This window comes from Lichenostomus cassidix, chromosome 7, assembly GCF_008360975.1.
Source record: "Lichenostomus cassidix isolate B80296 chromosome 7, HeHo_3.0, whole genome shotgun sequence".
In the NCBI taxonomy this organism is placed as follows: Eukaryota; Metazoa; Chordata; class Aves; order Passeriformes; family Meliphagidae; genus Lichenostomus; species Lichenostomus cassidix.
The window spans coordinates 36,888,348-36,903,039 of NC_139488.1; positions in this window are offsets into that span (position 1 = coordinate 36,888,348).

Sequence of the window (14,692 nt, forward strand, 5' to 3'; positions counted from 1 at the left end):
TGACATCCGGGTCACATGCAGGATTTTGGGACAGGTGACATCCGGGTCACATGCAGGATTTTGGGACAGGTGACATCCGGGTCACATGCAGGATTTTGGGACAGGTGACATCCGTGCCGTGTCCCGCCCCGCTGCGCGATCCGGCAGCACTAGGTGGTGTTGCAGAGTAGTTTTGTGGGAAATTGGGGAAAAGCAGGAATTCTGCTCAGTTTCACATCTTCCCAAAGCTCAGAGTTCATCCCGAAGGTGCTGCAGGTGGCTTTGCCCAGGAGGGTGTTTGGGATCAGTTTTCCAGCTGCTCTCTCCGTGGTTCCTGAGCATCCCTCTGCTCCTCACACAGCTGGATATCCAGGGAGGGGTTAAATATCCCTGGACAGCTGTGATCCCAGGAAATCATGTTTTCTATGGTCTCGGAGGGTTTTGGATGCATTACATCCACATCCAGTGTTGAAAAACTCCAGGGATGATCCCTATGGCTCCAGGATGCTCCTACATCTCTGAATTTTGGTTCATTTTCTCTGTGGATGGATAAAAAATTAGGTGTTATTTCCAATCTGGATCATCCCAGCTGGAACTCAACCCCCCTGAGAGAAAGAAAATTTTAAATCAACTTTTTTTGGTTCAACATCAAAATATTTCAAGCAACAAAATATTTCAAATAAGAAATATTTCAAATAAAACAGATTATTTCAAATATGAAAATATTTCAAATCTCCAAGTCCTTCAAATAACAAAATATTTTAAGCATCAAAATATTTTGAAATAATTTTGAAAGCTAAAACCATTGCCAGCTTCCAGGGCAATTTGTGTTTGGATGCATCCAGGAGGAATATAAACGGATAGGGAAAGGTTACCCCATGGCAGGGGGTTGGAATAAGGTTTAAAATCCCTTCCAGCCCCAGATTTTCTGAGATTCTGGAATTCTATAAACACACACAACTCCCAGGCTGCCCCAAGGCTGCTTCCCCCCTGCCTGAGAGTTTATCCCATTGCAGCTGTAGGGAATTTGGGAATTTCCCCAACAACTTCAAATAGGACTTTTGATCGTAAGATTCCAGCAAACATTTTTGGGAACTGTGCACATTCTGCTTCAGCCTTTGGTGGATTTCTGTGCTCTACATTCAGCCATGGATTCTCTGGGACTCTCAGGGCCTCCCCACCCTCCCAGGGAAGGATTTCTCCCAAATCTCGAATCCAAGCCTTCCCTCCTTCAGTCCCAGCTGGGTTTGCACTGTCAGGAGGGTTTTCCTTCTGCAGGAGAACTCTGGGTGGTGCTGATGGAGGGCAGAGCCTGTGGGCACCCTGAGCCTGCAGCTTCCCAGCCTGGGGAGCAGATCCAAATCCCTGATCCATCCCAGATCCAAGATTCCCAATCCCAGATCCACCCCAGATCCAAAATCCCAGATCCACCCCAGATCCCATATCCATCCCAAATCCCACATCCCAGATTCATCCCAGAGTCCAGATTCCAGATCCATCCCACATCCATCTCAGATCCCAGATCCATCTCAGATATCAGATCCATTCAAAATCCCAGATCCATTCCAGATCCCAGATCACAAATCCCAGATCCCAGATTCAAGATCCAAGCTCCAAGCTCCAGGATCCAAGATCCCAGATCCCAAATCCCAGCTCCCAGCTCCTGCTCCCTGCACTCAGAGGCCACAAGAACCAAAGGAGTCCAAGGAATTCAAGGCCAACATTGAATTCAAGGCAAACATTGGGATTTCCAGCCCAGGGAGGTTTGGATTCCCCATCCCTGCAGGTGTCACAGGAATTCCTGGCTGTGGCACTCAGTGCTCTGGGCTGGGGACAAGGAGAGGATCAGGCACAGCTTGGACTCTGCTCCTGGAGGGATTTTCCAAAGCCAGTGATCCCGGGATTCTGTGCCATGAGACAAATCCAATCCTCCTGGTGTGAAATCTCCCCCAAACCCCACATTTCCAATTTCCCTCCCACTCTCACCCCTCCCAGGCAGGACAATCCCAGCTACCCAGGGAATTCATCCCCTGCCATTCCCTCCCGTGTGCCACAGGTTCTCCTGCATTTTTCATTATTCCATCCCACTCCCAGCCCGGAATGAGCTGGGAAATCCTTAATGAGACATTTACCCAGTGGATGTATTTTACATTTTCCCGATGGCATAATGAGGCTGAGCGCCTGGAATGAAACATCCCCAACATTTCCCAACATTTCCCAGCATTTCCCAGCACTTCCCACTTCCACTCCCCCACTTTTGGGGATTTTTTTTTACCCTGCTGGGTGTTGGGAACTTTATCATGGCCATCAATAATCCCTGTGGCAAAGGCAACTCTCTGCCATGCTTCTCTTTTTTTTTGGTGGAAAGAATTCCTGCCCATTTCTCTTCAGGAATATTGGGAGATTATTGCAGTTTAATAAATTCAGCATCCATTTCTCCCTCACTTCCAGCCCCTCCTGCAGATGTTTCCCAGTTCTGAGCTGCTCAAACCTTTCTCACAGCAATCCCAAATGTTTTCCTGGCTCTTCCCAGGGAGATTGTTCCTCCTGGCTCTGCTTCCCACAGAACTCCAGCCCTGGAAGTTTTATGCTTTCAGCTTCCCAGTGATGTCCTAATTAAAGAGAAGCAGGATTTATGGGAAAGTGCAGCTGATTAGGCTAATTTGGGAGCTGAGCAGCAGCCAATGTGTTGGGCTCGTTAAAATCCCAGGATCTGATGGGGTTGGGTGGGAATTGGTCTTTCCTTGGGCTGCTTTGGGTGTCACTGATCTGGGTTGTGCCAGGTGGTGGTGGAACAGCCTGGGAAGGTCAGAGGATATCCCTGGATCCATAGATTTCCCTCCAGGACAGCCCAGCTGCACCAAGAGCTCTGATGTTTTCCTCCTGCTGAGAAATGGCACTGAGGGCTCCCAGCTGGATCCTTCTCAAAGGGGCAGAATTCTTCAAAACATCCCCCAAATCTTGATTTTCCAGGGATTTTCCTGCTCCATTTGTGTTTGGGACAGACAGATTTGCTGGATGAAGTGCAGGATCAGAGCTCTGTGTGTGCCCTGCAAACCCCAGGGGGATATTCTGATTTTTAAAATCAATGATCATTTTCCTGCAGCCCTTCTGAACTGCCAGCACATGTTTTAGGGTCTCTCAGCCATGATTTAGGATTCTTTTCCCTCACAGATCATCCATTTCTGTGGCTGAGACCCAAATCTGGATCCCAAGTGTGGCAAAGGCAACCAGAGGCACCTCAAGGATGAAAATCCTTATTTGCCTTTCCTGTGGTTCCCACAGGAGCCAAACCTTCCCTCTGCCCTAATTCCAACACAAATGGGAGCTGTTTTCCTGGTAAAAAGGAATATTCCACAGACTCTACACCTTTTAGATCCTCTGGAAGGGCAAAAGGAAGGATTTACACCCACTGGAGTCTGTATGTTAAAAAAAAAAAAAAAAAAAAAGTCTGGTTCTCTATGGAAAATAAGGGAGATTTGAATATTTAACTGTTTGTAACCCTGGATTATTCCTGCACAGCAACATTCCCACTAAACTATACTTGAAATTCTTTATTTGAAAATTCCTAGGAGAAAATAACTTTTTTCTTTTTTGTTTTAGGGGAAGAGATGTCTGCTTGACTGAATCAAACTTTTCCATAACACCCTTTCTTTTCCATTCTCCTGTTGTTCAGGAATGTTTTCCAGCCTCCTCTCCCCATCTCGTGATAAAACCCCCTGAATTTCCCTTTCTTTTCCCAACAATTTGCTGCAAATATCAGCTTTCTGAGAGTCACCAGGGAGTTCTTCCCAAGCCTGGCTTCCCCTTTCCCCATGTAATCCCATAGATCCATGACGTTCATCCCTCTAATCCCATCCCACATTCCCAACAGGAGCTGCTGATCCCAGGGGAGACTGGAGCAGCTCTGAGGAATAATTTCCGTTGTGGATTTGCTCAGCTGAGGGGGAACTGTAGGGATGGAGAAGGGGAGAAGGGAAGGATAACTGTGGGGTAAGGGGGGGAAAATTCCCAAGGCAGTTCATCCCAGGACTGGGAAACTCTGGGTCAGGAATGATGGAAAACCTCATTCCCATCCAGAGGGAAGCACTGGATGAGGGAATAACCAACTGCTGAAAGCTGCTGGGAGGCACTGAGCACCTTCCGGGGCAGGGAGAAAACAAAATAAAAAAATTTTAAAAATAATAAAATGTAAAATGAAATAAAATGAAATAAAAGGAAATAAAAGGAAATGAAATAAACTATAAGATAAATATAAAGTATAAAGTATAAAGTATAAAGTATAAAATATAAAATATAATAAAATATAAAGCAAACCAAAGCAAAATAAAGTAAAATAAAATCAAATAAAATCATACATACACAACCCCCCCCAAACAACTAAAAACCCTCACAAAACCAAAAACCCAACCAAACAACAAAAATCCCCAAACTAAAACTAAACAAACAAACCAACAAATTCCCCTCCCCAAAAAACCCCAAAACCAGTGAAGTCCTTTAAAACCCCCCAAAGATGACAGACAGCACAGAATCCCAGGATATCTGAGCTGCAGGGACTGAGGGCAGCTCTGGAGATGTTCTCAGCCCAGCAGGATCACCTGGAGCAGTTCCACAGATCCCACCCAGGAAAGGATATCTCTGCAGAAGGACACTCCCAGCCAGCTGGAAAACCTCCTCCAGGTGCATCCCAAGGCAGGAAAGGTGATTAGCAGGATTCCAGGTTCTCCTGTCCTCAGCCTTCAGGAGCCAATGCCATGGGCTGGATCTGTCAGGAACCCAACCTTGGATAACATTGAACATTTTGGGGTGGGTGGGACATTTAGGGATCCCAGCACCTGACTTGGGCCAAACTCTGCTGCACAGGGGTTGGAGAAGCTCCAGTCCTTGGGATGGACGAGGCTGCCATGGGAATGTCCCAGTCCTGCTGGGGAGGCTGGACTTGTCATCCTCAGGTGGCACCTGGAAAGGACACAAATTCCTGAGTGTTGACACTCCTTTGGCACTTCAACTGAATGGATCTTCCTGTGAGTGTGCTTCTCATCCCATTATCCCATCCCATTATCCCATCCCATTATCCCATCCCATCCCATCCTATCCCATTGATCCCATCCCAATATCCCATCCCATTATCCCATCCCATCCCATCCCATTATCCCATCCCATTATCCCATCCCATTATCCCATCCCATCCCTGCTGTCATCAGACAGGGGATAGTTTGGGACCCTGTTTGGGATATTCTCCTCTCCAAGGAATTCCAACTCAGAATCCTGACACCCCCAGAGATCCCATCCCATCCCTGAGGTTTCACTGATAAAAACACCAATTTCTGTGCAGGATCCAGGTATTTAGGATCTCAGCTCCCATTTATTGGGACATCATATCCGATAATTTCGGTCACCAAGCCCAACGGCACTGTGACCCCAGCGGGTTTCCCTCCTGTCTCAGCCCTCCATCTCCACTGTCAACACTCTCCCAGCTCGGCTGCTGCCGCCGGAATTGACATTGGAATCTGCAGCAGTATTTGCCTTAATCCAATATTTGTCTCATTCCCACTTCCTCCCGCCAGTATTTGCCTTATTCCCGAGCGGTTTGATTTTTGTGTTTGTCAGGAGCCTTCCCACTCCCGGAGCCTCGCTGACCCCACTGCTGCTCTCTGTAAATGCCGGGAATGTTCACATGTGGAGTGTGCGGGGTGGAGGAACGGCGGGCAGGGCTGGGACAGGGAATTCTGAGAGTAGAGCTCCAGCCCTGCCTTCCGGAGATGGAATCACAGCAGGAAGGGCTGGGACAGGGAATTCTGAGAGCTCCAGCCCTGACATCCAGGGGTGGAATAACGGCTGGAAGGGTTGGGATAGGGAATTCTGAGAGCTCCAGTCCTGCTCTCCAGAGATGGAATAATGCCGGGAAGGGCTGGGATGGGGAATTCTGAGAGCTCCAGCCCTGACATCCAGGGGTGGAATAACGGCGGGAAGGGTTGGGATGAGGAATTCTGAGAGCTCCAGCCCTGACATCCAGGGGTGGAATAAAGGCAAGAAGGGTTGGGATAGGGAATTCTGAGAGTAGAACTCCAGCCCTGCCTTCCAGAGATGGAATAATGCCAGGAAGGGCTGGGATAGGGAATTCTGAGCTGCAGCTCCAGCCCTGCTCTCCAGCAGCTTCTCCTGCCCCGTTTCACTGCCATCTCCTCTCCTCCAGCAGCTCCTGCAGCCATGGACAATTCCTTCCCCAAATCCAAAGGCTGGGAGCACTGGCAGAGCGCAGAGGGGGGAAGAGGAAAGGGCTGAAGGACTTTGGGAATGATTTGACAACAACTAACATCATTCCCCAGTCCCAGGGATGGAGTACCATTGGCTCAGCTGCCCAGGAGTGTCTGCTCCATCCTGAGCCTCAGCATTCCAGTGAGGAAAGGACAAATATCCACCAAAACTCGGGATCAGGGTGGGATCAGAGGGACCTTTGGAGTTCATCTGGACAGGAATGGGAGGAAGGAGGAGGAAAAGGGGAAGGAAGGAAAGGTGGAAAAGAGAAAGAGAGAGGAGAGGAGGAAAGCAGGATGCAGGAAAGGAAAGAAGGGGGGAAAGAAGGGAAGGAAATCTGGGTGATTGGCTGTGTTACTATTATTAATATTAATTATTACTACCTTTTATTATTATTGATGTTATTGTTATTATTATTGTTGCAATTATTATTTCAGGGTTCTGGGATGGCTTCAAGAGAGAGGACACTCCCTTGGGTAAAACAGTTAGAGAGTGAAAAGAAGAAGAGGGAAAGTGAGGGAATGGAGAAAAAGAGGAAGATGTGAACAGCAAGATGAATGAGATCAGAAATATTAATGTTATTAACCAGCATTTCCCCCTTTGGATGTTGTTTAAATCCCTTTTCTCTCTTTGCCCTCCTCTCATCTACTACAAATCAGGTTCTGCCTTTCCTGCTGAGGACCAGGCTGCAACATGGCAGGGAGAATTCATGGACAGAAAGGACAAAAATCTTCTCTTTGGACACCTGAAATACTCGGTGATATTGCCAAGCTGGAAGTTCTTCCAGGAGATTTCCTTTAAACTAAAAAAAACCAATTAAAAACCGTTAAAAATCAGAGGTGACCTTGAGCCAAGGTGCTCATCCCTCCCTGTCCTGCTCTGGAGGAGCAGCACGAGGAGCCCAGGGAGTCAGGAATTCACAGGCAGCAGCATTCCCAGGAGCCTCCTTGGCCAAGGTTTCTGTTTAATTGGCTTCAAAAGCCACTCCTCTCCCACACAGAGCCATCTGTGCCATCTGGGAGCTGGCAACGTGCAGAGAGGGGCCGGGGAGGAGCCCACCCTGCTGGGTGGTGGGGGAGCAGAATTCCAGAGGTTGTGCCCAGCCAGGGCTCCGGGATGCTCATGGAATTCCAGCTGGGATGTGGGGAGGAGCAGAGAGGAAGCCCAAGGGGATGGAGGAGTTGGGCTTTGGCAGAGTGATTTTGGTGAGGAGGTGAAAATCTGTGCCTTGTTTTCCTGGGATGGAAGGAGCTTGGGAAGAACTCTGGTCATGGGATTGAAAATGGAGTGGGAGAGGAGCCCAGAGCCCCTGAGGAGCCATTGCTGTTGGGCACAACTGCTCTGTTCCAGACATTCCCAGGATCCCAAACTCTGCCAAGCATCCAAACCAGCAGGGCTGATCAGCACCCCAGGCTGTCATTCCCCCTTGGACACAAACCCTGAGCCACAGGGAGCAAATCCCAAAGCTATTCTGTCCCAAAGCTCTTGTGTCCCAAAGCTCTCACATCCCAAAGCTCTTGTGTCCCAAAGCTCTCCTGTCCCAAAACTCCCATGTCCCAACGCTCTCGTGTCCCCAGCAGCTGGTGGCACCTGCAGGTCACCCCAGACCCAGCTCTGCCCCCAGGACAGCCGAGCTGCATTTTCCTGCTGTGCCCCATTTTCCCCAAATCCCAGCCAGGAGATAAATAAAGCCCTGTTATTGGCAGGATCAGGCAGGGATGAGCACAGGTTGAAGTGCCCGAGTTCTGAGGAGATAACAATTACCAGCAAGTCATTACTTACCAACAGGATAATTTTTCAAGCAAGCCTGGATGCCTCTGCACATTCCCAGCCAGCAAATAGCTTTGAAAACCCTCTGAGCTGGAAAAACCCATTGTGAATCCCGAGCATATGCTTTGCTCGAGCTGTATTTTAAAAAATATTTGTTTAGGTTGATCATCTGCAGGGTGAAGCAGGGTTTGCAGTGTGGCTGAGGTGTTTAGCCCGTGGCTAAACAGGATTTTCCCGTTCACAGTTCTGATTTCATGTTTGGCCATAATAAAAAGCCTTGATGAAAAAACCTGGATGTTCCCAGCGTGAGCACAGCCACATCGCTGGGTTATAAATAAACATGGATGGCGTTCAAAAAACCCTCCTGAAGCACAGTGACCTCCCTGTCAGTGCCTCCCAGGGGATGGGGCAGCTGCTCCAGGGAAATCCAGGCTCCCTGCCCACAGCAGGGGGTGGGAATTGTGGGATTTTTTTGGTCCCTTCAAGCCCAAATCCGGGATTCCATGATTCTGCTGGGTGGGAAAGCAGCTGTGCTTCCCAAAGGGCAGGGAGAAGTTGTGGAAATCAGACTTGGGGGTTGGTGAGGGTTTGGGAGCAACAACAGAGAGAGCCAGGGGTGGTGGAGCTGTCCCAGATTCTGTGCCCTTTAATCTGGTCGTGTATAAATAAAAAATGGGGCTTATAAAAAACAGGGCAGCAACTTTTTATATGGGCAAAGGGTGGTAGGACAAGGGGATGGTTGTAAGGTGGAAGAGGGCAGGGATGGACGGGATATGGGGAATTAGGAATTCCCAGGGAAGCTGTGGCTGCTCCTGGATCCCTGGCAGTGTCCAAGGCCAGGCTGGAATAACCTGGGGATTAAAGGGATTTCAGGTCCCTTCCCACCCCACCCCTCCTGCAGTCCCCCTGAGCCAGGGGTTTTGTTCTTCATCTCCACAGCCCAAGGAACTCAGCCCAGCACTCCCATCCCTCCAGAGGCACCTGGATGAGATATCCCAGCTTTTGAATGAACAGAAATTTGGGAAAATGACCCAAAACCAGAGGGTCCCATCTCCCACAGGTGCCTTTGCCCAACTCTCTCCTCCTGACAACACAACCCCAACAGGGCTAATTCCCACATTTCCCACATTTCCCACATTTCCCACATTTCCCACATTTCCCACATTTCTCACATTTCCCACATTTCCCACATTTCCCACATTTCCCACATTTCCCAGCCCAAATCCCTCCCCTCCAGGGCGGCTGCTCTTCGCTTGTCACTTTTTTTGCAGGGAGGTGTCATTTGTTTACCTTTTTTGTTCCCCTGGTGCAGTGAAATGATGGTTTCAGCACCAAGGTGCTGCCAAATGACAACCTAATGGCCAAGCTGAGTGTGCTCAAACAGTAAAAGAAAGAAATCACTAATCAAAGTCTCTCAAATTATATGGAATACTGACAGCTTTTTACGCTGTTTTAATTAAGTACACTGTAATTTAAACCACTGAACCATAACAACCCAACGTTTAGTGTTATATCCCTGGGAGAACTTTAAAAATATGCATAATTCTGCCTGCGAGGTAATTGAGGGATATTTTTGGGGTGGTGGGGGTAATTAAAGGTTATACAGGAGAGTAATAGGAATTTTACTCGGGTACTGATAGTGTCAGCAACTGTGCTAAAACCTCCTCGGGAAAGTGATTCATGTGCCCAGCTGAGGTTCCTCCTGCTATTTTTAAAGGCTCGGGAAGGGCTCTGTCAGCTCCTGTATCCCTGGGATTGGTGAGGAGCACTTCTGCTGCCATGGTCACCTCTGCCTGGCCCCATGCACGGAGCGATGAAGGGCAGGAATTGACATTGGGATGAGGGATGAGCCTCTCCTGGCCCAGGGCTCTGTCCTGGGGGATGGAGGGAGGGACACTAGGCTTGGAGTTGATGCCCCAAAAAGATGATTTTTGCCTTTTTTCTCTATTTGTAACCTCACCAGCACTTTTGCCTAGCCTGTCCCCCAGCTAGAAAGACCAAAGCCATGGCAGAGCTCCAAGGCCTGGGGGCACAAGGCTCCTCTCCTATCTTGCTCCTTCCTGGGAACCAAGGTGGAGAGCAAAATCTCCAAGAGACACTGTTATCACCAAGACCAACTAATGACAGGGCTGGGGGGCTCCAGAGAAGAGAAGGGGTTTGACCTGGGGGGGAAATGGCATCTCCACTTGTCCTCCCGACTGGTGCTTCTGATCAGTTCTGCCCATTTTGTCCTAAAACCTAGAAGAGACTGTATTCAGCCCTCTGGGAGTGGACTTTTGTGGATATTCTTCCAGGAGTGCCCTGGAGCTGCAAGAAAGATCCACTTTCCTATGAGCTCCTCGACTCAAATGATCTCGAGTTTCACCTCTAGGCTGAGAAAGGCAGCAGGGTGATGAGGCTGGATGAGGGAGGAAGGCAGCCCAGGTATCCCCAGGCAGGATCAGGGTGTCCCAAGCACTGGTGGGGTGAGCTGGAGGATGGAGATTCCGCTTGGGAATCCTGCCTGGATGCAGGAGGATCCAGCCCAGCCCTGCTCCCAGGAGGGAGGATTTGGGGTTCAGAGCCTCCCCAGTGGCTCCCAAGGGACAATCCGAGGGCCAGCTTTGCCACCCAGGGAGGAAGGAGGCTGGCAGCCCCCCGAGCTGCCGAGGCGCGGAGCTGCAGCTGCCACGGGATGTACAGCGAGATGCAATGTGAAAAGTGGAAGATAATGTGCTCACACACTAATGGGCACTGAACTAGACACAGGCTCATTTTTCACATCATGTCATCTCCGAGCTTTGAATAAAAAGCACCGGCGAGAATGAGCCTGGATCTATCTCAGACATTATCATTTGCCTCCGCGGTTTTATTTGTGTTGACTCGCGCAGTCTCCGGAGCTGACAGCGCGCGGCCCCCGGATCAGAGTGAGTGATAATACACAGCACATTACACTGCTGGTGACAGCTCTGCTCCCAGCCCAGCTCCGCCGTCAGCGCCGCGCTGCCAGCTGACAGCCGAGAGGAGCTCACCGAGGGGACATCACAAACCCTGTCTGTTATCATTTCACCACATAAACTGCACTTTCCAGGGGATCTTGTTCGGGAAATTAGTGTCAGTCAAACTTTCGGGTTTTTTTTTTGGTTTTTTTTTTTTTTTCCCGTTCCCCCGCTCGTTTTTTTTTTTTTTTTATTTTTTCTTTCGGGAGATAAATAGCTCTGGCAGAGGGGCTCTGTTTGTTCTGCTGCACAATCAAAGCCTGATTCGAAATTGTGGGGAGGGGGGAGGATTTGATTTTCAAAATCATCGTTTTAAAAACAATAATCCCCTTCTTGTGGCGAGGATAAAGGCAGCATTTCCCACTTCATCTGAGCATGACTAAACAGCCCCGTGGCTCGCAGCACTTTTAACACAGCAACACAATAATTTTTTACATTAGATCAGTAATTTCTCCTCTCAAAACATCTTAGATTTCCTCACCAGCCAACAGCCTGAACCCGAAAAGTTGCTGAAGCCATCGCATTCAACTATAAATTCCTATAACCTGAGACTTCTCAGCTGAAACTTGCACGCTCAGCCCCACAGGCACAATGCTTAATTAAGTGTAATATCCTTATTTAAGGCAGGCAGCCTCTGTAAGCCTGGTAAGTGTTCCAGAAATTATTTTCAGAGATTTCTTAGCTACAGGAATGTACAGGGGAGGAAAAAATATTACCAAGATAATCTACAGTCTCCAGAGGATCCCTACCTCCCCGAGATATGCAAAAAGCCCCAATTCTTTTGTTTAACCTGGGAGATAATTCGAAACCTGCAGCTAATGAATCCCAGGAGGTGACAGGGGGGTTGGATTAAGCTCCAATTTGCTAATCCTGCTGCCGGAGGATTCTGCCAGTTGTTTCCCCTGGAATTTCTGCTGCTGCTGCTGTAATGAATGTGCCTCACTCGGCTGAACTTCCTGCGAGGGTTTGACTCCGAGAGGTTCTGTTCAGACCCTTTGAATTCCCTCTCTTCCCTGCAAGAGAAGATGCCACAAACCCTGAAAAGTGGGAAAGACACCCAAAGTTCACTCCTGGCTCTGCTTTAGGAGGATTTCTCCTTCAAGCTGCTCCCAGGCAGGTTCCTCACCCCACACTCCGTGTGTTTTATAAGGAATGGGAATGAAATCCAAGACAAAAGTAAAACCCAGCGAGGGCAAGGGAAGGAATGGGAGCAGTGGGAAGGCTTGGATGCAGCTCTTTGCCAGCAGGAGCAGTGGGGATGTTCCTGACACAGTGCAAGGACCAAAGCCAGGGTGGATTCTGCACCTCACATCAAAGATTCTGCTGGAACAGAATCCTGCTGGCTTGGGGAATTCCTAATAAATCTCAGAATCTTTGTGCTGCTAATTCTTCAGGGAAACAACACTCCTACATATACTGAGGTGAGCTGATTGTGACCTTCCAGGACCTGAAGGAGCCAACGAGAAACATGGAGGGAGATTATTTCCAAGGGCTGGAGGGACAGGACACAGGGAATGGCTTCCCACTGCCAGAGGGCAGGGATGGATGGGAGATTGGGAATTGGGAATTCCTGGCTGGGCTGGAATTCCCAGAGAAGCTGTGGCTTCCCCTGGATCCCTGGAAGTGTCCAAGGGCAGGCTGGACAGGGATTGGAGCAGCCTGGGACAGTGAAGGTGTCCCTGCCATAGCAGGGGTGACACTGGATGAGCTTTAATATCCCTTCCACCCAAACCATTCCAGAATTCCATGACTATGACATGTTGGGATGAGGTGTCACAATCTGTGCCCACACACTGACAGACAGGACAAGGACCAACACCCAAAAACTCAGCGCCACTTGCCCTGCCTGTTGGTTTCCCTGGTTCAGCTCCTTAACCCATCGTGCCTCGGGTTGCTCCTTTCTGCCAGACAAAGAGGGAGAAGCCCCAAACAATCCGGGGTGGGATTAGCGGGATTCCGCCACTCCTGTCCCCGGGGGAAGCTCTGCCGCTATTTAGCTGATTGCAATTTCTCATCACAGCAATTCTCCCCATCATCATTATCAGCACAGCAATCAAACACAAACAGGAGCTGCGGCTAAATGAGCCAGGCTTGGGTAATGAAATAATTGCTGTTCTCGGCAGCCCTGGCGGGCCAGGGACACCGAGCTTGCCATGCTTCACACCATCCGGATCCTTACAGCCAGCAGCCCTGCCTTGCCGCGGGCACTGGGGAGATCCCAGCCCATCCCGCAGGGAATTCCCTTTGCAGTTTTCAATCCGGAAATATGGATCAGCCAAACCCCTATTTGTTTTTTTTTGTTATTATTGTCTTTCCCTGCCTCAGCTGGGGTTCTTCCCTTCCCTTCCCTTCCCTTCCCTTCCCTTCCCTTCCCTTCCCTTCCCTTCCCTTCCCTTCCCTTCCCTTCCCTTCCCTTCCCTTCCCTTCCCTTCCCTTCCCTTCCCTTCCCTTCCCTTCCCTTCCCTTCCCTTCCCTTCCCCACAATGCTCACACCCAAATGTCTTGGGAGTGGGTAAAATGAGGAAAATTATTGTGACTCAATCAGTTTGAGAGTTTTAGGCAATACAGGATTTAGCATCACAGCTGATTTTTAGGTTAATTCAATGTATTTCCAATGGTTCTTGTGTGCCAAGAGTCTTCATCCCTGTTGTTCTCAAGGAGTTTGTGTCTCCCAGTTTTCTGGGATGTTCAGTGTCCACACACACAGTTTCTTTAAAATTAAATATCTTGGACCAATCTGGGACTCACGGGGATCTCTGGAATCTCCCTAGCGCTGTTTATCCCAATATTTCCATCCCCATTCCTACCTCAAACACCTTCCCACCTGGCACAGGTTTGTTTTCCTGGCAGACCAGGTGCCAGGAAATGCCTAATTTCCCAAATGCCCTTTCCTAATAATAAAATAAAAAAATAATAAAAAAAAATAAAATAATTCCTAATAATAAAAACAACCTCTAATGCCCTTTCCTGCCTCCTCTCTGCCATCCCCCTCAGAGAGCCCTCAAAGGTGAGAATTGTTCGAGTTCAACTGAACTTGGGCAAAACTCTCCCTTTGGACTTCAGCTTTTGTTCTGAACTTAAAACCCCAATGAAGTTCCCATCATCAATCCCTTGAAGGTTTGAGAATGGGCTCTGCACCCACATTTGGGTACAATACTCATGGGTGGAAGGTGCTGCCTGTAAAAATCAAGAGATCACAGAATATCCCGAGTTGGAAAGAATCCCACAAGGATCATGAAGTCCAAGTCCACACGGGTTCTGTACAAGCTTTGCTGGGATCAACATGGACCCAAAAATTCCCATAAAATCTCAACATTTGCAGAGGAAAAGCAGAAAAAACACACATCCCTTGTTCCCAGCATCCCATATCCATTTCTGGGGAGCAGAGCCCCCATTCCAGAGGCACTTCCCAGCGCTCAGACCGGCTCAGCTCCAGCGGGAAGCTGAGCTGCTCCTGTTCCCTCCAGGCACTCAGGAATGTCACAGAGGGAACACAGCAGGATCCATGGAGTGCAGATAAACTAAAGTGTGCTTTTAATTTCTAGATATGGATGGAAAAATGACCTCCAAGCACCAAGGGATGGCTCCTCAAAGCCTCCCTATCCATGGAGTCACCAGGTCACCACTGTCCCCATTCCACAGCCCTGGGGAAATTCCCTTTGGAGGGGAGAACATTCCATGGGAAACAACCCGATAGCAGAGCGTGA